The following is a 24609-nucleotide window of genomic DNA, read 5'->3' as shown; positions in this document are numbered from 1 at the left end:
ATCACATATAAAATCCCTCTTATATTGCACATAACACAACCTTCATGCCATAAAAGCTTGATACATTTTTAGAAAGAACAATACTGTGGGGTATAAAAAAAGAAATTCAGTCAGATTTGTCCAAACTGTTCCTAAGCCATTGCACGTTTGAGGTTTGAAGTAATGATGAATGCATGACAAATCTAGACACTCCTTCAGCTTAGTTAAAAAGAATATAGACACTCCTTCAGCTTAGTTAAAAAGAATATGCCTATTATTGTTTATTCTTTTTGTTGGCAATTGTTAAAACAGTTTGATCTTTCTTTAAATCAAGGAAACCGTTATTCTTTCAAACAGCTTGTTGTTTATGGTAGGACTTTTAGCGTGTGATGTGACCATACGGTCGCCAGAAGAAGGAGAAGACCATACGGTCTATGGATGTGACGCACTTCCTGCTGAACTCTGCGGCGGTGTGCGGAAGAGAACACTCATGGCTGGGGAGGTGTACCTGCTTTGGTTACTGCCGTTATTACAAACGGTAGGTGAACAAACCATATCTGTAGATTTTCTCCTTTGAAATTAGATACTCAACAATGACAAGTAGTCCACGTTTCTATGTAAAATATGCAGTATTTACGTTCAAGGCGCTGGTTAGCCGGCTCGCTAATGTTAGCTAATGACGTGGCTCAACCGGCTGATAATGTAAATAATGTATTGCAAATCTGTATAATATTGCGGATTTAATTTCTAACCGTATAACATTAACTAACTTTGCACCTACTACAAAAGTTTGAGACAGTGTTTTTCATATGATCTGTAATGATTACATTTTGAAACTGTTAGCTAGTTTACCTGCAAAAAAAAAAAAAATCGCTTGTAAATATACGTAACTTTTAAAATAAACATTACGGTGATGTAAAATATGTTTCCTGTACGTTTATGTTTTCGCAGTTTTGTGGATTTCCCGAGAGTAGCAGATAGTGCTCGTAACTAGGAAGCAAATTCACCAAGTGTTATTTCATTATCTTGTGTGGATAAAAAAATGCATATAACATAAATTCCATACCATAAGGCTTGTTGATCAGATTCAAGGTCCAAACAATTCTTAAGTCATTGCAATTTAAATATAAAGTCTCAGAGTTATTTTAGTTTCAATGAGAGAGTATTATAGTTATATAGTTATATATTTTTGAAACATTTTGCAAAGTTTTTATAGTTTCTATTTTTATTTTTAAGTTTTTAATAAATATAGTTTTTATTCATTTTTATTTCTGTTTTAGTTATTTTAGTACATCAAGTTAAACAAATGTTGCATTGGCAACTAGCTGAAATAAAAAAACGTTTTTATATTCTATTTTTCTTTTTTTCAGTTAAGGTTTATTTTATTTCAAGTAACAATTTTGTATGGTTAATTTTACTTTCAGTTTTATTTAACTATAATAACACTGGTATCAAAAGTTCAAATCTTCCTGCATTCCAAAAGAATTTCATTTTTTAAATGAAGTGCTTATTTTTAAATGGAAATGTATCAACTATACTATTTATTTGATCATTTAAATTGTGTGCAACTAGGAAGCGAAATGTCAACCACCAGTTATAAAACAGTATAGTCTTGTTATCATAGCTGTGTAGCCAAAGCTTGCAAATTCCTGCACCTGTGCTTTACCCTCCATTTGCCTTGTTCTTTGACATTGCATTTGAGGGTCATTAAAATCAAAGATGCTCTCAGAAAACAGCTGAGAATTTCCAACAGGTTTGAGGTGTTGATTTAAAGGTCAACTGGTGTAGGTGCTTAAAGAATTTCATCTACTGCTTGTTTCATGTGTAAAATGTTGAAAATCTTCCTGGCTTAGCTGGCGTCTTATGGAGCGGAGCTCTCCTCTGAGGCCTGCAGGGAGGTGGGCTTCTCCAGCAATCTCCTGTGCAGCTCCTGTGATCTCCTGGGTCAGTTCAGCCTGGGCCAGTTAGACCTTCCCTGCAGGCAGTGCTGCCAAGAGGAGGCTCAGCTGGAGTCTAGGAAGGTGAGTTCAGCTTCTGTGTCAAATCACAAGGTCATTTTCTTTCACTGAACATAGAGTGCCGGAGCATTAATGAAGCTTTCCTGCAGTTTTACCCACCAAACAATGAAAAATGCGCAAAGCATGCAAAGGATACAAGCCAGAGGCCACAGTCTTGATTGTTTTGTCATATCACTTGACTTGTGAAAATCTGTTTGTACCCAGATTAATGTATATTTGTCTTTTTTTTTCTTCGACAGCTCTATCCTGGAGCCATCCTCGAGGTCTGTGGATGAAAATTGGGGAGGTTCCCTCAAGTCCAAGGTAGGTTGAGGATTTGGCCTCAAGTATGAGTAATTGACACTTTATAATTCTTGTACTGCTTGATGATTATACAAAAATGGCTTAGAAATGTAGCAGAATAAACCAAGTTAATTTGAAATGCTTTAAAGTGTGTTTTTCTTGTAGCAGCAGTTCAGCTGTTGTTTTGTGGCATAGACTATCAGAGTGTTAACTTATGCACTCCTGTTACAAAACAGTCATTTTTGTGACTATATTTCCCTTCAGCTTTTGTCAGGAGTGACAAGCCAAAGATGTTCAGGGGTCTTCAGATCAAGTGCTGGGTTGGTAAAGCTTGTGGCGACTCCTCAGAAGCACATGTTTATGTGGATTTGCACGTTAGTGAAGGCCTGACAGTAAACCAGTCCCTGGCATGTGAGGCCTGAAGACCCTGTGTAACTCTCTGAGCATGTTGTTATGGTGGGAACCTTCGAGCTCTAGCCCAGTATGAGAAGGTGGAATCTCTTCATTTAAATGTTTGTTTAAAATATTGAATTTAAACTCAATTTCATTAGCACACAGACAAATAAACCTGTTTTTCATATTAATGTTTTTGACTTCTTTCCCTGTAGCATTTCACAGGTAAATGTGTGAATGATTTAAATAATATGACCGTTTGTGACAAAAAAAGAAAAGAAAAAACTAGATTTAATACTTAAATCTCATCAAGGTTTTTTCCTTCCCATTTCAGTGTATTTGGAGAGGTGATTTGGTTCATATTAGATTTCTATAGTGCACTAATAAATACCAGTTGACTAGATTTTATTACAGTGTAAGAGTTCATTGGCATAATTATTTATGGCAAACCGTCAACATGTTCTTGCTCCCAATTTTACAGGCATTTTGAGCAGTAACATTATCTGTGATATTTATATTTTCACCACTAGATGTCAGCAGACATTTTGGTTGTATTCACTGTTTGGACAAGTTGTTGGATGAGTTTCAAAGATACAGTGTCTAAACAAGAATACAGTATAATCTAATGTTAATTTAATAGTAATTTCATGTCGCAGTCTAATTTGACAAATATGAACAAAAGTTTAAGGTCATAACAAAAAGTAGTGGATACATTTGCTTTGTTTTAATATCAAATTAATTTGTTTAAATTTTTTTTATTACAGAAATCTATTAAATAATAGAACCTACAGTAAGTGATATAGAGTAGGCCCATAATATACAGTTGGCCCAGATTAGATACATATAAATGGGGATGATTTAAAAAAATTTTTGGAATGTTCTTGAAAGAAGTGTCTTGCACAGAGATTGATTAAAATTATTTATTTGATTAAAATTAGAGTAAAAACGATATTGTGAAATACTGTTAAAATTCAAAGCAACTGATTTCAGTTTGAATATAAAATACCAGTCAAAACGTTTTTGGATGGTAAGATTAGGAAAGAATTCTATTTTGCTCAACAAGCCTGCATTTGTTTGATCCAAAATACAGCAAAAGCAGAAATATTGTTAAATGTTTACTATTTAAAACAACTGCTTTCTATTTGAATATATTTTCAAATGTAATTTATTCCTGTGATCAAAGCAACATTTTCAGCATTATTATTCCAGTCTTCAGTGTCACATAATCCTTCAGAAATTATTCTAATATGCTGATTTACTGTTCAAGAAACATTTATTATTAGTAGTATTATCAATATTTAAAACGGTTGAGTACTTTTTTTTTTCAGGATTCTTTGATGAATAGAAAGATCCAAAGATCAGCATTTATCTGAAATAAAAAGCTTTTGTAACATTATGCACTATACCATTCAAAAGCTTGGAGTCTATATATAGGTGCATCTCAAAAACAGAAAAGTTCAAGTTCTTTAAAGTATGTTTATTTATGCACTCAATACTTGGTCGGGGCTCCTTTAGCGCAAATGACAGCATCAGTGAGGAGTGGCATGGAAGCGATCAGCCTGTGGCACTGATGAGGCACTATTGAGCCTTCAGCTCTTGAACCTATCCTAATGTGTGTGCGCGCCATGAGTGTAGAATACGTAAACCATAGACTGTATAAAAACAGACGTAAACACTTTTTAATAAAACGTAAAGAAGAAATTATAGAAATTAATACTTTTATTTAGCAAGGATGCTTTCAATTGATTAGAAAGTGGTGATAAAGACATTTATAATGTTACAAAAGATTTCTTTTTTAAAATTCTACTCAGCTGTTTTCAACATAATAATAATAAATGTTTTTTGAGCAGCAAATCAGAATATTAGAATGATTTTTGAAGGATGGAGTAATGATACTAAAATTCAGTTTTGAAATCACAGGAATAAATTACATTTTATAATATATTCAAATAAAACAGTTATGTTAAATGGTAAAATATTTCAAAATTGTACTGTTTTTGCTGCACTTTGGATCAAATAAATGCAGGCTTGGTGAGCAGAAGAGACTTACTGTTCAACATTTTTTTGACTGGTAGTGTATTTTAATTTGTAATTTATTCATGTGATATTCAAGGTGAATTTTCAGCAGCCATTACTCCAGTCGTCAGTGTCACATGATCCTCCAGAAATTATTTTAATAGGCTGAGATTATTATTATTGTCATTGTTGAAAACAAATGTGCTGCTTAATATTTTTGTGGAAACCAAGATAAATATATATATATATTAGGATTGTTTGATGAATAGAAAGCTCAAAAACAGCATTTATTTGAAATTGATATATTTTGTAACATCATAAATATATTTACTGTTAATTTTGATCTTTTGATCAATTTATTGCATCCTTGCTGAATAAAAAGATTGAATTTCTTAAAAAAAAAAAACTGACTGGCCCCAAACTTTTGAACAGTAGTGTACATTTCTTATAAATATTGAAAGTAAATTTGTATAGTCTGCAGATGTCTGCTAACGGATAGCTCTGAATCACTGATTAATGCCGCATGTCTGGCACATCATGCTCTTCACAGATTTACACAATGTGTTTAGAGTCATTCTTTTTAAATTGGTCTTAACAGCCTTAGTCATCAGTTAGTCACCAGTTAGCAATGAAAAGACATGCGTATTTTAATAGTCTGGTCTTGGACAAATTGCTGTGCCATTCATCCGTTTCCAGAATGTCCTGTCACTTCTTTGCTTTCTAAAGTCCTCAATCTGACATTTAAAGAGGATTCAGCATCACAGTTCACATTTTAACAGCACACTCTTGTGGAATGTAACTGATAGGGAGACTTTGCTGATCTACTTTTTCCTGTTTCCCAATTTACATGTCCACGCCAGCTGTACACACAATCTTACTGCATATAAAAAATGTTTCTAAAGGTTGAGGCAAACAATCTGTCTAAATTATCATTAAAAACTACAAGTACAAAACTAATTAAATGCAGAACATATAGCTTCATCTGTAAGGATTAGATATCTTAATTTCAACATTATCAGGTCCTACAATCAAGTCCTTACAAACACTGAAAGTCATCGACGGGTAGGTAAATGATGCAGCAAAAGTTACTCCAAAAGCATACACAAAAACAATATGCTATCTGTGACTCATTGTGCATGGGAAAATTGAACTGATTTTCACGTTTTTTTCCCCCTCTCAGGTTGAGTAAAACCATACTAGCCGTCCAGGGGCAGTAGTTGTGGCAGATCCTTTGCCAAGCACAGGACTGCAGACACTCCTCATCTCTGATGAATTCCATATGCGCTCCGCCTGCAGTTACTGCTGCTCTTGAAACATCCTAGCACATTTCTTCCATTACACCTCATTATCTATTCCTCTTTCATCCAAAACAATAACATATGCAGGCACACACACTGGTAGATGACGATCTTTCTATAAACATTCAGAACATTTTGTGCGGTATTCCTGGTAATATTTAAATCATCTATAATCATTTTTGTTGCGAACAATTATTACACCCACTTTGCAAAACTTGATTCTCATTGGTCAATCGTATCCATTGTACTGAAAATGCACTTCAGTATTATTATCACTGTTGTTTCATTGTTTGTCTTGTTGGTAGGCCAGGTGTTTTGTACATGGATTACTTTTTTCTTAGAAGAAATTTTAAAATAAAATACAGGTAAGATAATTTCAACTCAAATAATTATTTCTTATCCACCATGTTTAGTCAAAATAATGTGACGTATTTAGCAGTTTTCTTATTAGAATGTGGCAGACTTCCGATTCATTAGCTAGACCAAGGTAAATAACTAACAATAACAAAGTGCAGTGACATGTAAAACTATTTGCACTACAAACCAGTGTGCTTATGACAATGCATTTAAATAATATAAGAAATACAACTTTGCAGTCTCAAGCAGCATAACGGACTGTTCCCTTTCATAGGTTCACTTCAATGCTGCGATGACGTCATCGCTATGGGAACACCTCCGGTGTGACGAATGTCTGAAGCCCTTATACCATCATGCCAATTTCATTGGCCAAATAGTGCTTAGCACCGACCCTCGCGTACGTCACGTATGCTATATCAGCGTGCTGCGCACTATTTCATCAGATTTCATTTCCTTCAGGAAGCGGATCATCTGTTGCCCGTAGGAAAGCGTTCTTTTCGTCGTGTTCTCAGCTATTTACATTAAGATCAGTTTACTCCTCTTTAGCGGACACGATGAGCTACTGGAGATGCATTGAGCCGTGCGAGAGGTTCATCGCAGGAGGAGACACTCAGGACAGGTGCGTGCTATGTTTGGGCTTTAAACATCCTCAGGCGGCGCTTAACGCCGAAGCTTGTGATTCAATTTCTTGTGGTTGTGGGCCATATGACGAAGACGTGCTGTCTACAGCGGCCTCCGATTCGGAGGATTTAATCTGTGATTTGTGCAGCTCTCTCCCTCCAAGTGGACAGGAGAAATGTACTTCCCCACGAAGACGTGCTGTCTACAGCAGCCTCCGATTCGGAGGATTTAGTCGGTGATTTGTGCAGCTCTCTCCCTCCAAGTGGACAGGAGAAACTTACTTCCCCATCTTACAGTAAGCTGTTAGATGTTGTTACGCGCGCTGTAGACAAGCTCGGGTTAGATTGGGATAGCGAGCCGGCGCAAAATCAGGCCCAGTCGAAACTGGACGACCGATTGTTAACCAGCCGCACTCCATCCCAGCTCCTTAGGCCTCTCCCCTTCTTCCAAGACCTCCACCAAGAGGTTTTGAGGTCTTGGAGACAACCGTTCTCGGAGCGGATTACTAATTCAGCTGCCGCTGATTTCGCTACTATTTCTAAAATGGCGGAACACGATTATGCGACGATGCCGGCCGTTGAAGAGACTCTTACGGCACATCTCGCGCCAAATTAAGCCCCATTCTGGAAGTCTCGCCCCCTATTGCCGTCCAAGCCGTGTAGAGTTACTTCCGCTTTAGTCAGAAAATCTTACATGGCTGCTGGACAGGCCACGGCTACACTTCGTTCCATGGGTGTACTTCAGGCTTATCAAGCTGATGTACTTAAGGAGCTGGATGAGGGTGAAGGCCTGACACCCGAGGCAGTTAAAGAGTTCAGACGAGCCATGGACTTGGCACTTAGGGTGCTTTCACACCTGGCCCGTTGTTTCGGAACCTGGCGCGTTTCCCCCCTTAGCTCGGTTCGTTTGGGCATATGTGAACACGGCAATCGCACTCGGATCCGCGCCAAAACAATCGGTCCGAGATCACCAAAGAATTAGCTTTGTTGTTTTGCTAATACCTCAAAATGAACCTGTGAATGTCTGTGGGTGAGCACGTCTTCGCCATTCAAAATCAAAGCGCAATTTTTCATTTTATAATGCCGTCTTATTGCTCTTCTTCCTAGTAGGTGCATTTAAAAAAATTTTTTTTTCAGATGAATCCTGGACTCCTGCTCAAAATGATAAATAAATATAACGACAGCTACAAAAAAACAACAACAATAAACTGGCCCGATCGAGCGTTTGGATGTCTTCCTGTTACAGAGGTCCCCGCCACTCAGGTACTTCGGGGCCCTGTGCAAGGAACTCAGGTGATGACTTCGTCAAATGCGGTAACCCCGATCTAAAGGATGCATACAGTACTTTCACAATGCGGGCACATCTGTCCCCCGCACGTGTGCTGTCATTACAGACCTATCTGAATCAATTCAGGACAGGCCACTTAGTCCACGTAGGTTTATGCCTCAGACTGTTGGGCCTGATGGCGGCAGTTTCCCCTGTGGTTCAGTTGCTTTCAGTGGTGGATCAAGAGCCAAAATATTTCACCTCATTGTCACCCGCTCCGCGGAATTACAGTAACCCGGAGGGGCTTCCGTGCTCTGAGCCCATGGATGAGGCCCCATTTCCTTCAGAGGGGGTCCAGCTGGGGTCATTCTGTCATCTTAAGATGATTGCGATGGACGCGTCCCTTATGGGCTGGGGGGCGGTCCATCAAGGACGCCCAGTTCGTGGAGTTTGGACTGAGCTACATCGCAGTTGGCACATAAATCGTTTGGAGCTAATGGCAGTCTTTCTGGCTCTCAAACAGTTTTTACCTCAATTGAAGGGTTGCCACGTTCTAGTCAGGATGGACAACACAGCTGTGGTCGTACCTCGTACCTCTATGCTTTTCCTCCGATCCGGCTGCTGCCAGTGGTTCTGTTCAGAGTATGGTCGGACAGAGTGGAGCGTTTGCTGTTGGTGGCCCCATTGTGGCCCATTCAGACTGACTGCTAAAAAATCAGCTTTGCCATCACAGGAATAAATGACAGTTTATTTTGATCAAATAAATGCAGCCTTGGTGAGCATAAGAGACTTCTTTCAAAAACATAGTACTTATAACTCCCTATTTAGGCCTATTTTCATACCTGGAAAATGTTTGTGCTTTATATACACACTAAATGGAACATTCATATAAAAAGACCTCTTTCCACCCCGTCTGCTCATTGCACTTTTGTCCCAAACATGTGGAACACACACAATACAGCCAACGCTCAGAGGGGGTTTCTCTCAGAGGAACATATTGTAGGATTAAGCTACACAAGAACAGCAAGTTGCTCCAACTGATATTGGCAAAATATCAACACCACTTTGACCTCTCTTCACTGCGCTGTGAGCATAACCCGAAGACGACCTTTGTTCAAAACATCAAGTGGGGCTGACTATATGCGCTGATTCTGATATTTGCCCGAGAGTTTTTCCTGACAAAGCCTTGCTTGTGTCGGCCAGTGTCCGTCGAAGTGATGCAGATGTATGGGATAAAAGCTTTTTTGTACTCAGTATTGCTGAATAAGAAATTCTGACTCTCTCATCCCTCACTGTTTCTCCGTCCATCTCTGTATTTCGCTGGAGTGTTTCAGTCTCCTGGCTGGGCTGCTGTTTCAGTAGAAAAGCAAGAACTGCATGAGGGCTTGTCGGTGTTGTATGATCATTGAGGCTGCTGTTATAAGGAATGTGGAATGAAACAAAGCATAAACAGTGAAAATGAGATTTTCTGTTTCTAGAATCCTCTCGTTTATCCCAATCCGCTCTCATAGTTCAATTCAGTTCTTGCTTTCCTTTCTCTCCTGATCATGACCTCATGCACATTTATTTCTTGTTAATGTCCTCAGATTTGAGGTTCTATTTGTTTCGTTCCAGTTGTGGGAATGGTTCGACACCGAGCACTAGCTGAAATCCCTTTGTGTAATGAGAGCAAGAGATTTTGTGGATGTGCCAATGCTCAACCAGTCTTTATGAAGGGTGGTGGGAACTTGACCTACATAGTGTTTTGGATTGGTTGCAGATGCTGCCTGTTGAAAAGGGAACCTGCAACTGATTCAGCAAACGCTGAAGATCCACCAAGCTTTATCCATCAGACCTTTAAATGAATCCCAAAGTCATTATTGATATTGATTGTTCAATATTGTGGTAGCAAATGTGCCCTGAAGCATTTCATTTAGCACTGCATAAACGGTTAAGCTGTATCATATTTTAGACTAAAATGGTGCATTTTACTGACATTATTCAAAGTACTCCAGGGATACAGAGAAGCAGATTGATGTGGAGAATCAAACCAGTCAGTCTGCATAGCTCTGGGTCATTCTGTTTTGAACAGAACTCTGAGATGACTGATATATTCTGAGCTTCACTACAGTTTCGCCACAACTTGTGGCCCAGAAAGTGGAATAAAAATTAAACAAAGGAGAACACGGCTCCTTATGGATGAAAATATTTATCCGAGTGCATGACTCAACGAGAAACTACACTTTTCCACTTTTGTGGTTTTCCAGCGGATTTGCAACTCAGACCTTTTTGCATGAATACATTTTTCACGGGTTTAAATCACATGAGCATTGTGGTATGCACTTCAAACGTATTTGTAGTTTATCTTAATAATCAGATAAATTGCCTTGTATGTAAGGTTTTATATTTGGATCATCCTTTTTAATATTTTTTTTTGTGTTAAATTGCCCTATATCTGATTTCTGTACATTTTCAGCTTTATTTTCTGTTTTAATTTTTCATGCTTTTCTTTTCGGATTTTTTTTTTTTTAAAGTAATGGATCTCTTTTTTATGATATAATGCTACATTTAAAAAAATAATAATAAATATATATATATATATATATGTGTGTGTGTGTATGTGTGTGTGTGTGATAATAATAATATATATTGCTATTGCATGACCATTCCATATTAGTTCTGATGTAAATTTTAGAAATGCACAGAAATTTTCTTTTGTAACATGCTCATAGGTTCATGTTTAGGTGTTTTTCATAGCTTTATCATAGGTTTATGTTTAGGTATTATGTATATTTATGTTTATATATGTGTGTGTTTCTGTTTTCATTATTTCATATTTAAAACATTAAATTAAAATTTTAAGATTAATTTAAATAACATTAATAACAGTAAACAACTAATTTCTGCACAAGTGCTTTTATGCCACATCTGTGCATCATTAAACTGTAAATGCACCTTTTCCTGCTATATGCACTCTCACATAAGCGTTCATGTGCCTTTACAGTGTAAAAATGGCAATAAACTGATAATGTGTTGGACTAAATCAGCTTAATTAAAAAAAAATCACTTTGTATTTCAGGAGCTTGGAATCAAGCATATGTAATAGTACTGGCGGCTGGTTCAAGAGTGGGTCAGCTAGGGCTTTGCCTCATGGGACTAGAGGCTGAATGTCACTCGTAATCTGCTCTCTCAGTGTCAACACAATGTCTGGCGGCTCCTTCAGCGCAGCATGTAGTTCTTTTGGAACAACAAACCCACATACAGAGAGCATATGCTAATGCCTCACTCAGCATTTACAATGAGCATATTTATGAATCAAAGCCTGATGAAGAAAGAAAACAACAATAATACATATTGCACCATCATTCCATATCTGGTGTAAATTTGAGAAAATACATAGATCATTTCTTTTGTAACATGCAGAATCAGGTACTCATTGATTAGTGACAAAAATGTAGGGCAACATCGGCCCTTTTGAGATGAGGTCATTTTTTATTGTTATAATTAAGCTTATATTATTTCTTATAAATGTGATGAACTCAGATTTCTTAAATGTGCAACAATTGTTGATATGTCTTGAGTTTAGTGATGTAAAATGATGCTGAGTCTGCCTCTGCCTGACAACAAGAATTCCAATTTTCAGCTCAGTTTAGCTGTTGCTTGGTAACAGGAAGGTCTGTGAAGTGAAACCCCTTAGAAGCCTGTGCCGCTAACAGTCCCCCTTTGAGAGTGAAATATCACTAATATCTCTTAATGTTGAATGTTTTTCCTCTTTGAACATGCAAGGAAAAGAGTTAAAGAGGATTATTTGATGACAGTCATGTGTTACATGCACTGATGAATAAGTGATGAATAACCACAGTTTCAAGGACTTTATTGAGTAGTTCTTCAAATTGAATGTGACAGGATCAATAGCAGCAAATGTTACAATACAACATTATGGATTGTGCTACATTTTTACAGATCCCATCTCCCCTTTTATTCTCAGTGAAAGTTTCTTTGTTTAGAAGATGAGACATGATGAGGTAGGAATACATGAAAAAAGAAGCTCTTTAAACAAGCTGAATTATTCTGACCATTGAACAAATATTGTACTTTATTTATAAATCATTTGAACTTTTCCTATTAAAGAGCTCATCACATCCAATCCTAGCCTAAAGATGGCATGACTCGTGCAATGGATTTGTCTTATAATGTGTCATGTTTTTGCCAGACACATTACAGAGACTCTATAGTAATAAATAAAATAAAGTGAAGTAAAATAAAATAAAATAATCTAATCTTTGTTTAATTTTGTAGATGGTCCCTTTCAAAATAATAATAATAATAATAATATTTTGTCAATTAACGTGTAAGTTAATAATTTACACAGTGAAAGTCTTATTGTTTTTAAATATTGTCTTAAGACCCATCTTGTTAGACTTGTATGTGATTGTTTGTATTTGGTCTGTTAGGCTGTAATAATGGTTATTGTTTAATGTTGATTGTTTTGTTGTAAGGTGTCCTTGAGTGTCATGTAAGGTGCCTATAAATAAAATGAAATAACAATAATAATTTTAAATAAAAGTAACGTAGGCCTATAAGCATTAAGGTGTAAGCATTGATATTCTAAAAGCATTAGTCATACATTTTCTTCGTTTTAGTTTTCTTAAAATATTAAAATACAGTACACAAAAAACGGAAACACCTGTCTAAAAACATCAGGGTGTTTAACAGTATTAATTTTACCCAGAGGTCAAGTTCATTATTTACGTTTGACATTTCATGTAACGGACCGCAAACTGCGCTCATCAGCTGTATGTGGTAACCGTAGCGGTCCCTTTAAGAAAATTGGACCGAGGTATTTTGAAAACGGGAGTGAACTGTTCATTTAGTAGTGAAAAGTCATGTACAAAGAGTGTATATACTGCATATTTGATCTTTTTATTATGCAACTATTATATTATTTCCTATACTATAAAACTGAACATCAACTAATGATATTAAGGGGAAATGATAAAGCCTGTTTGACCGATCCCCCCTCTTTCGCACAACGGTCTATTCTTGATCTAAGGCTCATGATGCAGTGGGATTCAAGAAGCTGGTAGGTGCTGCCCAACGCAAGGTTTTCAGCTCCAGTCGACAGCGAAAGAGCACGGAAATATACCGCAGCATCCTCATTAATTTGAAGTGTTTACACGCAGATCACAAAGGTAAGTTCTTGTTGTAAATATCGTTTTATTTAACGCTGTATTTAGGATGCGTCAGTGTCTGTTTAGAGCTCATAGAAGCCCATTCAATAACAGTCTAGCATCCCTCTCCTATTGTCCAACTGCAGACATCCAAATTCCATGGACGTGAACACTGCCAATGACATGTTGCATGTGATTTTGCAGTGTTGCTTTTATCTTCAGGGATTTTAATGTACAAGCAGCATATTTAAAGAGTCATTTACCGAATAAAGTTAGTGTTTGCATTATATTCTTCTTCGTAACTGCATTTTGCAGCAAAAGGTGGAAATTCTGCTGTTGTCATGAGGAGACAGACAATATGCTTCAAATAGCAAGAGGGTTTTTTTCTTCTTCCACATATGAGTTTGTTTTCTCTGTTGTAACTGTCTGATAATGTAGATGCATGAGTCTGGCTTCTTGTAATATGTTAACTGGGCTATTGATTGTCTATTAGGACCGTTACTAATGTAGTTCCAGCATGCCAAACACATAGTCTCATAAATGCCTTGTTCTTTTAATTCCCTCCATATGTTTGTCCCTTAAATATGATATTATTTTTTATATTTTGTTTATGTCTTGGATCATTCTAGGCTTCTAATAGAGGTTTGAAGGGTATCAGACGAGCCAAAATGACATCCAGACATCCACTGGTTTGTCATTGCAGTGCAAAATGTGGCACTGAAGACCTGTTGTGTTTCTAAAAAGTTCTTGTATAAAATACAGCTGCTCAAACCAGATTTAAAGGCTGTTTGTTTGGAATATGCTGTCTGTTTGGATTAGGATAGCTGCTTAAGGCAATGGTCATACGAAGTTAGAACTTGCGTCTCAAAATTCTTGTTTCGTGCATTAGTCATTAGCCAAAATCTCACTATATTAGGTTATTCGGGTTGAGCAACCGCAAACTAATGCCTGTTCTGAGCACAATGAACTAACCACTTTTTAATTAAATCTTTGTTGGTTTCCTCAATAAAGTAGTTTAAACCCAAACGCTAGGTCACAGGTTATGGATAGCAGGGAAACAATGTTAAATGCAAATAAAAACACCCCTACATCTAACAATATAATTGTTCATTGTACATTTTTAAGTGCATGTCATTGAGCATATTGTGAACAATTTATCTATGCATTATGATTTTTTATTTATTTTTTTACCTCATATTCCTTCCGGATCTTCCGGTAAAACGACTTCTCTCTAGTGATGTATGCTGGACTTCTCTAACCATTTAGTCCACTTTTTAGTCCTTTCTTACAGTCAACTGCAAACTTAATTCATATCTGCATTCTTATCTGCCTCAATCCAAATAACAGCCAGTAAATAAAACCTCTGAAAAAAGTCTCTGCCTACATTTTCCGTTTTTCGCTATGTGTTTAACTCAGATGTAGCCAAAGGGAAGAGGAAGCATTTCTGAATGTGTCCTATCTTAAATAATTTGTGTCCAGTTAAACTCCATTTCGGCACAAATGTCATTAATATTTTTCTTATCGTTGGACCTATAAAGTTCATGGCAATATTAATACATGTCATGTTTGGTTTAAGAACATTTTTGTAACTTTTATACGCCAAACAGTTTTGATTAGTGAGTTGGGTTGCCAAATGCTAGGTTTTGAATCAAAACAGCTGGTTTAGGTAATGTAAGTAGTGTTTTATACAATTTTTGATTAACTTTATGCGTTTAATTAGTCCGTTTGCCCATTTTGCAATTTGGTTACAAGCTACATTGCATCAAACTTACAGAAGTCTGTAATAACACAACTGGAATGCAGCGCTCTGTCTTCTTCAGTGGTGTAAGAAGGGATGTGGAATGAAAAGAGCAGAGCTGGAACAGTGTCATGGGATTGTAAAGCCATGATTATATGAGAAATGCCATGATGACTTCAGCAGAGATGCGGAAATGAACTGCGTTTAGAGGTAACAGATGAAAATGCAGTTAGAGTCTTTGTCAGCACTGCTCTCAGGGCTTGAGGAAATAAAGGACTTTAGTACAGTCTCCACTTTGGTTCAGGGATTGTCTTAAAAAAAACAACAACGGCGGAGCAGTCTATGAATAGCTGACAGATTTTGACATCATATTGGCACCTTGCATTACATGGTCGAGCCAGCTGCGATCGGATCATAATTTAAGCGGATGATCCAGTGGGTCATTCAGGGTGAGTTTTGTTGTTGACATGTGGAAAGTCTTGGGCATTTTCCGTCATCTCACAGTATGAGCAGTGAGTCACAGGATAAATCATGAGAGTAATTAAATCCAGTAGGTATATCAGCCTTTCAAAGCCTCCCTCTTTTTACCCTTGCGAAAGCTAATGCTGAATTCAATCGTGTTTTCTTTTAGACGGTGGCTTTGTTCCCTTTCTGCAGCCTAGTTCATTTGCGTCTATCATGCAGTTCCTTATATGCCTTATATATGTATTATGTTTTGAAGTATACTTTATCATGCCTTAGATTAATATGCAGAGACAACTATAATTTTTTGGTTATTTGTGACTCATTTTGCCAGCACAGGTCACATAAGCAGTAGCGGACAGTAACAAAGTATATACTTTATTACTGTACTTAAGTACATTTTCCAAGTACCTGTACTTCATCTGAGTGTTTTTATTTTGAGAAAATTTTACTTCACTACATTCCAAAGTATATAATATCGAACAACCAAGCTTGATGTTTCCCAGATCTAGTTTGACATGGAGGTGATTGCCCTTTCACTGTATTTGGCCTTAAGGTTAAACCTTGCAGTTATTTATTTATTACAGGTAATCACACTATCACAAATGTGATCCTGGTTCAGAGTTTTGAAGTAATAGACATTGTTCTGTGAGTTTTTATAATAAAGATCAATGAATATCCACCAGGGCCAGTAGCTTTACCGATTTCACAACAATGCTGACTAGTTTGGATGCCCTCTTACCGAGTAGTTATTACTGGTGATGAAACACTTTTGTGCCCAGGTTGCGTTATTGTGGTTTCATGTTGCCTTTGTATTGTTTATTCTCCTGGGGCGGTTTTGGCCCATCTGTCTGATTCTTCACGTCAATAGGGGCCGCAGCTGCATAGCCTGACCCCCAGCAGGCCTTTGTAATGTGCCCAGGCGTGGCGTGTGTTTGTGTCTGGGTACGTGCACGTGAGTACGTAGGCGCCATACTCTTCTGTTCAGGATGTGCCACTGGTCTGCTTTAAAGGGTCCTCAGAGAAGGTGGTGTGTTAGTCACAAAAGACAACACAAAGATTGTGAAAGGTTTTTATGATGCTGCTGAGTACAGGTGTCCTGTCAGCAGAACCACCGCTCTTTTGTCTGCATGCATAATGACTATCCAAGCTCTGATTTTGAAGTCTAGAGTGCTCAATAATAATGATTCTTTTTCTGCTGATCCAGTCAGGTCAGATTTGTACTTGCCTTAATAATATTATCAGCCTCCCTGCCATAAATGTTATATTTTATTGTATTTATATTATTTTTAGCAACATATTTGATGTTAGAAATAAATAAATTTTGTTTTTCATTAAATATTATGTTTTCTTTTGTAAATCAAATAGGGATACATAATATATTTGTCCTGTTGATTATTGGCTGTTTGGCTAATTTGAATTAAATGTTCAATAAATGCAAACTTCTCTTATTTTGTATTTAGATTGTCTTTGCTATCATCTAACACTCACTTAAAGTTCATCTTCAAAAACACAAAACAAATTTAATAACACTATTAAATGTGATATTTAGCAAATCTCAGAACGAACATCCATTTTCATACTGTACATTATAATATTTTAATGCCTAAATTCAATTTTTGGCTTTTAGAAAATTGTCTAAATTAATAGTTAAAATGATTGATTTTTAGTTTACAGTTATTTTTATATTGTTTTAAATATAAATATAGATAATTTTTATATAATTAATTAAATTATATTATAAATAATGAAATAATAATTATATATTATGTTATATTATATTATATTATATTATAAATTTAGATATTTTAAATATTTAGTATTGGTATTGTAGAAACTTACAGCAATTATTGGTTAATAGCAAAAAACGAAATCCCTGAAAATTGAACCCATGTCCTTGGTGTTGCTCTATTTGAACTACAGGAATGCTAGGTTCAGTACAAACTGTCTAACAGTAAAATCACAACAAACTGTTAGCTGCTAATTCAAGTTGCAATGCTGAAAATATCAAAAGTATTCAACTGGTTAGCCAGTGTGACCCATCGGTAGTTTTATAAATATCAGAAACCAAATGTTACGTTTGAAAGGCATAAAAACACAAATAAATGATCAACGAATATAATATGGTCCCAATCCCTGGTCTCCATCTTTGTCCTCCTCATGTAACCCTAGTATGTGGCCACAATCCCAAACCATTATGGCTTTATTGCTTTTTTTTTAATGTCTTGTTTTGGGCTCATAGATTTAGAGGCCCTATTCTTACATAACTGCTGCAGACATTTTACAGGCTCTGTTACTAAATATTGCTTTGATTTTACAGAAAGCATCGACAAATAAAATCCTTGCATAAGCACAGCAGATCAGGCCTTTATTGAATCTCTCAGCACTTACTCCAACTAAGGCCTTGTCGACTCATATCATAGAGAAATGCGATTGCATCTTGTTTACAGGCTCCTGAGAAATATTTTTGCAATTAAAGTGGCCCAACGCTGGGTCAGCTGATGAAGGATTAAGGCCACACTGCTGTGAGTGTGAACAGCTCAACAGAAGGTGTTGATGAAAGCAGCCCTATGGAGGTGCTCCACAGCAGATGGCACACACACTGTGAACTGATGTTTGGTGCCAGGTCACATTCTTTCTCCCACTTCCGGAGGATTATTAGAAATCATTCAATAGGTCTCTGTCTAGCTGATGATCTTTATTTGAGGCAGAATTCTAATATCCTGCTTTTACCGGCTAAAAGAGATGATGTATATGGATGCAGAGCAGGGAATAGCTGTCACTGTATTCTCAATAATCAGTTATGAATGTTGGTATTGTTGTTCACAACTTTAAATATTTTGACCGTAAATGCTTCCCTCATAATTAATTTCCTAGGATTTGCTTAAATATTGGAATAATATATAACAATCACATATGAGGGTGATTCTTTAACTAAGAGCATTTTTGGTGGACTTACATAAAACGCATACCTCAAACTTAAGTTAAATTGTCAACTAACAATGTTTGAAAAATACAGTGGCATGCAAACGTTTGGGAACCCATTGCAGAATCTGTGAAAATGTGAATAATTTTAACAAAATAAGTAGAGCTGAACAATTTTGGAAAATAATCTAATTGTGATGTTTTTTTTTTTTTTAACAATATTGCAATTGCGATTTAATATGCAATTATTTTTTAAAGCTCTTTATGTTCTGTATTATTCAACAAAGACAAGCTATAAATCATTGTATAGTATGACCAATACAATATTAGATAGATTAAACATAAATGTTCTTTTCTGTAGGCCAGGCCTATATGTTATGATGAAATTAGGTGATGCATGAATTGATATGAATGACATTTTTATTTAACAACTACAATCACAGTAGTATATTGACTGATTTGTTGAACTTCCAACCTTGTAAGCATGTAATAGTTATGACAACATAAAGCACTGACAAATAAGCCTGGTGTAAACATTAATATGAAAGTCAGTAACAAATCACACAAACTAAAGTAGACTGCAGAAATATAAAAACAAATCTGTTGCATTACCACACTACTTTAGGTAATTCAAAGTCACTGTAATAAACATATGTAAACATGTGGACTGCACTTTTTAAACACTGTCTGTTAACTTTAACTTTTACTTTTTTGGTCGCGCCCCCCTTTAAACCTATAAAAAAAAAAATCTGCCCACCCCCTAAACATTATGAAAAATTAATTCTTTTTTAATTAAAAAAACCTACAGGGAAAAAAACACCTGCATCACTTGAAACATTGAAAAATCCTTATGCTTTCTCTCGCCGTACTTTGATGTCATACACTGATCGATCTTCAAGTCGAACACACCTCTTTACTCTCGCGTGTCACGTGACCAAGTGTAATCGCAGCCTCTGCGATTGAAAAACCGCGTTTTTTCATATCGCGATATTATCGCAAATGCAATTAATCGTTCAGCCCTAAAAATAAGAGAGATCATGCAAAATACATGTTATTTTTTATTTAGTACTGTCCTGACTCCTAAGTAAGATATTTTACATAAAAGATGTTTATGAAAAATCCTCTGTGTCCTGCAGATTCTTCAGTTTTCCAGCATCTTTTGCATATTTGAACCCTTTCCAGCAGTGACTGTATGATTTTGAGATCCATCTTTTCACACTGAGGACAACTGAGGGACTCAAACACAACTATTAAAACAGGTTCAAACATTTACTGATGCTCCAGAAGGAAACACGATGCATTAAGAGCATTAAGGGTGAAAACTTTTGAACAGGATGAAGATGTCAAAATTTTTCTTATTTTGTTGAAATATCATTTTTTTCCATTTAGTACTGCCCTTCGGAAGCAACAGAAGATACTTGCTCAAATTCAAAAAGTTTTCACCCCCCGGCTCTTAATGCGTCGTGTTTCCTTCTGGAGCATCAGTGAATGTTAAAATTATTCACATTTTCACAGATTCTGCAAGGGGTTCCCAAACTTTCACATGCCACTGTATGTATTTTTATATGATTCAGATTCATTTCCATTAGGGATGCGTTTGGTATCGGGGCATTTTAACGAGTACGAGTACGAGTACAGGAGGCCAGTATCGGGCCCGATACCGATACCAGTATCGGTATCGGTGCATCCCTAATTTCCATGCTTTGTGTAATTTTACAGAATTGTAGCTTGATTGGAAATTATAGTAAGAAATATTCAGAAATATTAATATTCAATTGAAATTTTATTGTTTTCTTGATTTGACTTCTGTGTTGTCTTTGCTCATATTTCATTTTAGGCATGCTATTTGCTTACACTGTAGTCACATTGGTAAAACAGTAATAATAATAAATAATAATAATAAGCAAACAAACTTTTTGGGGGTCAAAATAGTTGTTGTGGGACTGTTGAACTTAAAAAATTGATAAATGACACAAGCACCAAATGGCACAAATGGCAAAAAAATTTTTTTATATAATAATAATAAAACTAAATAAATACATAAATGAATAAATAAATAAAAAAATTAAATCTGTATATAAATTTGCGTTTGAAATGTAGCAGAAATAAATAAAGACTGGGTTAAATGTTTGATAGATAGTTTGACCTTTATAAAACAAACAGAAAGATGTTGACATTTTAATATTTAATAATAAAATTTTAATAGAAATCAACCCCTGGGACATTTAAATGTCTGTAGTCGGGAGAAGCGCTCATAAATGTTTCATAAAAGAATCAACAATGAAATATGAATGTTTAATTAATTATAATACAATGTAACATGTATTATGTAAATAAGCAGAGTGCATTATAAAAGTAATGTCGATTTAAAGTAATTAACTGCTGAACTCTGTGAGGTTTGTCTGACTGCAGGATTAAAATGTGACCCAAATCCTCTGGACAGAATGAAAAGCATGCATGGACCTGTGATTTGTGTTCGTATTTAGGAAAGGGGCTCTTAATTACAGTTAAACATGCCATGGTGGCGTTCACGGTAAGATCCAAGCAATTTCTGAGATTCCTACACCTAACTCTTTCCATGTGAAGAAAAAACATTGAGCTTGTGAGGATTTTTTTGTCATATTATTATTTCTTTCCTGTTTCAGTCTCCAGTATCATTCAGACGTTTTCAACACAAACAATAGGATTAGCCTTACATGTGTGAGAGAAGCACAATCGCCCTCCATTTTAGGAATGCTTAAATTCTCAAGGCTTCATCCCAAAATGAAAAATCCTCCCCATCACTCATTTATTAGTGCAGCATGTCTAGAAGAATGAATAAAATGTCTGCAGTTTACATCATCTGCCATCTTGTGTTCATATGACTGCTTTTACAGATCAACAATAAAGGAATAAAAAAAGAGAAGCGGATCTGTGAATAGTTCAAATACGACAATAGCACTCAAACGCTGACCTATTTCACGTCGTCCAGAGTGTGCTAGACTAGAGAAGAGATGAATTACTGTCTCTGCTGCCATCTCATTTCAGGTGCTTATTTACTTGGCATTGTTTGTGCTATATTTTAGCATTATTTCTTTCAGCAATGGTTACGTCAGCTAGTATCTAACAGCTGCTTTACATCATATGAAATGTGCGGTATTCTTCTGATGACTAGGCCGTTTTGTGATGGGGTTAGACTGTTATAGTAACTACTAGCTCACCCGCTGGGCATCTAACAGCAAATACATGGTGGTGTGTCCAGTTAATGCACCCTGGAGGTTGTGCAGACGTATAAATCACTCTGTCTGAGTCAATCCTGTCCAGGGTAAAATTGTGCCCAATTCCCAGGGTGGGTTCAAGTGGCAGTGCATTAGCACAATCCAAATGCCAATTCTCATGGTGGCACAGTATTGGCAGAAATGCAGATATGTAGCCTGTGTATGTACTAGGGCTGCCCCCTAATAGTCGACTAATCGTTAGTCGACGAGAAAAGGCTTAGTTGACCAAATTTTTTTTTAGTCGCTAAGTCGCAGAAAAAAAAAAATCCACAGGAAGTGGCGAAGTCATGCATTCTGCGACGAAAGATCGTTAACAGCTGTTATGTGCGGTAATATTCAGTACATCGGCCAGGGCATCCAAACACTGGCCTATCATTCATCGACCTCAAATATGGATTATCATCTGAAACATGTAAGTAGTAGCAGCTTCACATGGCTGCTCGCTCTAACGTTAACCTATAAAAATGTGCGCTATTTCAGTGTTTGTGCGGAATGAGGAAGCGCGCGCCGGTGTGATCACTTTGCGCTTAAAATTTTTTGGTCATACAAATAGGAGTTATACATCTTTGTAAGCTTTAAAGACTCTTTTTTTTGTGTGTGCAGTCACAATAACAACATCAACAAAAAACTTTGTGATTTTGTAAAATAATGAAAGCAAACAGGGTGCGCGTTCTGCCGTCTCATCACGGTCTTTGAACTTGAGCACGTCAAATAATAAAACGAAACTCCGTGTATACTTGCCTCAGGCATAAGAATTATAGTCTATCTATAGAAAGTGAAATGCCTGCTTTTAAACAAACCAATTCAGATGGAAAACAACTATTCTCAGGTTATGTGATCTGTATGAAACATTAATATAGGCGCATCCACTGAGGAGATCGTCAATTCATCACTGCAGCCGAAAATACAGCAAACACTGGTTATCAACGAATTATTAAAATGTTAAGGCAGTCTCCCTGCTTTTCCCCCTGATGCATTCATAATAATTACTTCTGCCGGTGCGCTGTGTGGAAAACTTTATTCGTGCGCTACATAGGCAATTAAACACTCATTACTATGATTTATGGTTTATTAATATAAACGTCTGTAAAATGTAAAAATCTTTAGTCGAGGGCAGCCCTAGTATGTACACACATAAATGTTTGTTTTTCTGTAGTGTTGGGACATTTCCTTTGACTTTTGTTATTTTTGTTTGTTATTGAGATAATTATATATTATATCCCCAACCCTTCAAGAAGAAATTGATTAGCTACTGCCAAATAAAAATTGTCATCAAATCTTTCGCCCAATATTGTTTTAAACCTGTATGACTTTCTTTCTTCTGAAGAACTCAAAAGGAGATTATTAAATGAATGTTTGGGCTAATTTAGCGCAGTTTACTAAATTGTGACTCACCATTGTGATTAATGCTTAATAAAGCAGAGCGTCAGCAAAAAAGTGCATATAGCACACTGATAATTTTCCAATTGGTTTTGGTGGAAAAACAACCCAATATTTTTTTAATCATATAAATAATAAAATCATAGCTGACACTATTGCTCTCCTGTGCACCATTGCATACTACTTCACACTCCAGTCCACTAGGTAGCAAAATGTACTGCTGCTGTATTTAATGATCCTTTTCAGATATTCATAAAATGATTTGTGTTCCACAGAAAAAGTCACAAGGTTTTGCATCAACATGAGAGTGAGTAAATGATGACAGAATTTCATTTTTGTATGAACTATCCCTTTAAACAAAGCTTTTTGTGTTTTTATTAAGACATTATTATAAAGGGTCCGAAATAGGCCTACTTCAAGCTACATTTTAGCAAATTTTTTTTTTAATTCAAGCAAAAGTTTGCTCTGGTTGGTAAACCCTTTTGAACTGCCATTGGTCCGTGGCGAGTAGGGTTGGGTATCGTTTAAGTTTTTTACGATGACAAATGGATACTTTTAAAACTGCTGGTGCTTAAACGGTGCCTGAACCGATACTTTAAAGGGGTCATATGATGCGACTTCAATTTTTCCTTTCTCTTTGGAGTGTTACAAGCTCTTGGTGCATAAAGAAGATCTGTAAAGTTGCAAAGACTAAAGTCTCAAATCCAAAGAGATATTCTTTATAAAAGTTAAGACTTTGGTTGGTCTCCCAAAGGAGGGGATTGTCCGCTTGAGTGAATTACCAGCGCTCTCTTCCACCTTCAATACCACGACTGAGGTGAGACCTTTGAGCAAGGCACCGGACCCCCAACTGCTCCCCGGGTGCCGCAGCAAATGGCTGCCCACTGCTCCGGATGTGTGTTTGCGGGGTGTGCTGTGTGTGCACTTGGATGAAATGCAAAGCACAAATTCCGAGTATGGGACACACCACATATGCATCACAGAAGTATTAAAATTGATGATGATCCTTATCTCTGTAACTGTGTTTCATCATTCAAAACGTTTATATCTATCAATAAACACTTGACTGTGACAAGCCATCTCTGGTATTTTCATAATTAAGGGTGCTATATTTATAATCCATTGCTAATCGACATAGCCTTTATTACAGTATAGAATATATTCTCTGCCTCATTCTGTGACAAGAGGCCACATCAGATCACAAAAAGAACCATTTGACAGGTGTTGTAGAGTAAAAACGCTATAATGTTCTCTTTTGTTGGACAACAGGTTTTTGCTTGCTTTACAAGGGAAGTTTAGATTTAGGTATTTTAATTTAAGCATGTTTAATGTTGCTAGCTGATGGTAGGCTACCTGTTTCCATCAAAGCAAGTGTATCTGCAGCATTCACATGCTCCTTGGATGTCTCATTTCCCGAGTTGTGCTTTTAAGTCAGAATATGAAAACAACATGGATACTAACGTTACT

The 24609-nt window shown here is 36.4% G+C and overlaps 1 protein-coding gene and 1 pseudogene across 1 annotated transcript in view; both read left to right on the top strand.

Moving 5' to 3' along the window:
• Positions 1-412: 412 nt before the first annotated feature.
• Positions 413-2863, top strand: LOC107722523 (15 kDa selenoprotein-like; annotated as a pseudogene).
• Positions 2864-13280: 10417 nt separating this feature from the next.
• fam110b (family with sequence similarity 110 member B) overlaps positions 13281-24609 on the top strand; it is a 40562-nt gene continuing 29233 nt past the window's right edge. Inside the window, exon 1 of the mRNA XM_016531054.1 lies at positions 13281-13401. The gene's annotated coding sequence lies outside the window, so the exon portion shown is untranslated. The remainder of the gene's footprint in view (positions 13402-24609) is intronic.

Source organism: Sinocyclocheilus rhinocerous, unplaced genomic scaffold (assembly GCF_001515625.1).
Source record: "Sinocyclocheilus rhinocerous isolate Xijiao unplaced genomic scaffold, SAMN03320098_v1.1 scaffold541, whole genome shotgun sequence".
In the NCBI taxonomy this organism is placed as follows: domain Eukaryota; kingdom Metazoa; phylum Chordata; class Actinopteri; order Cypriniformes; family Cyprinidae; genus Sinocyclocheilus; species Sinocyclocheilus rhinocerous.
Note: the sequence above shows the minus strand (reverse complement) of the source record. Positions and strands in the feature narration are given on the sequence as shown.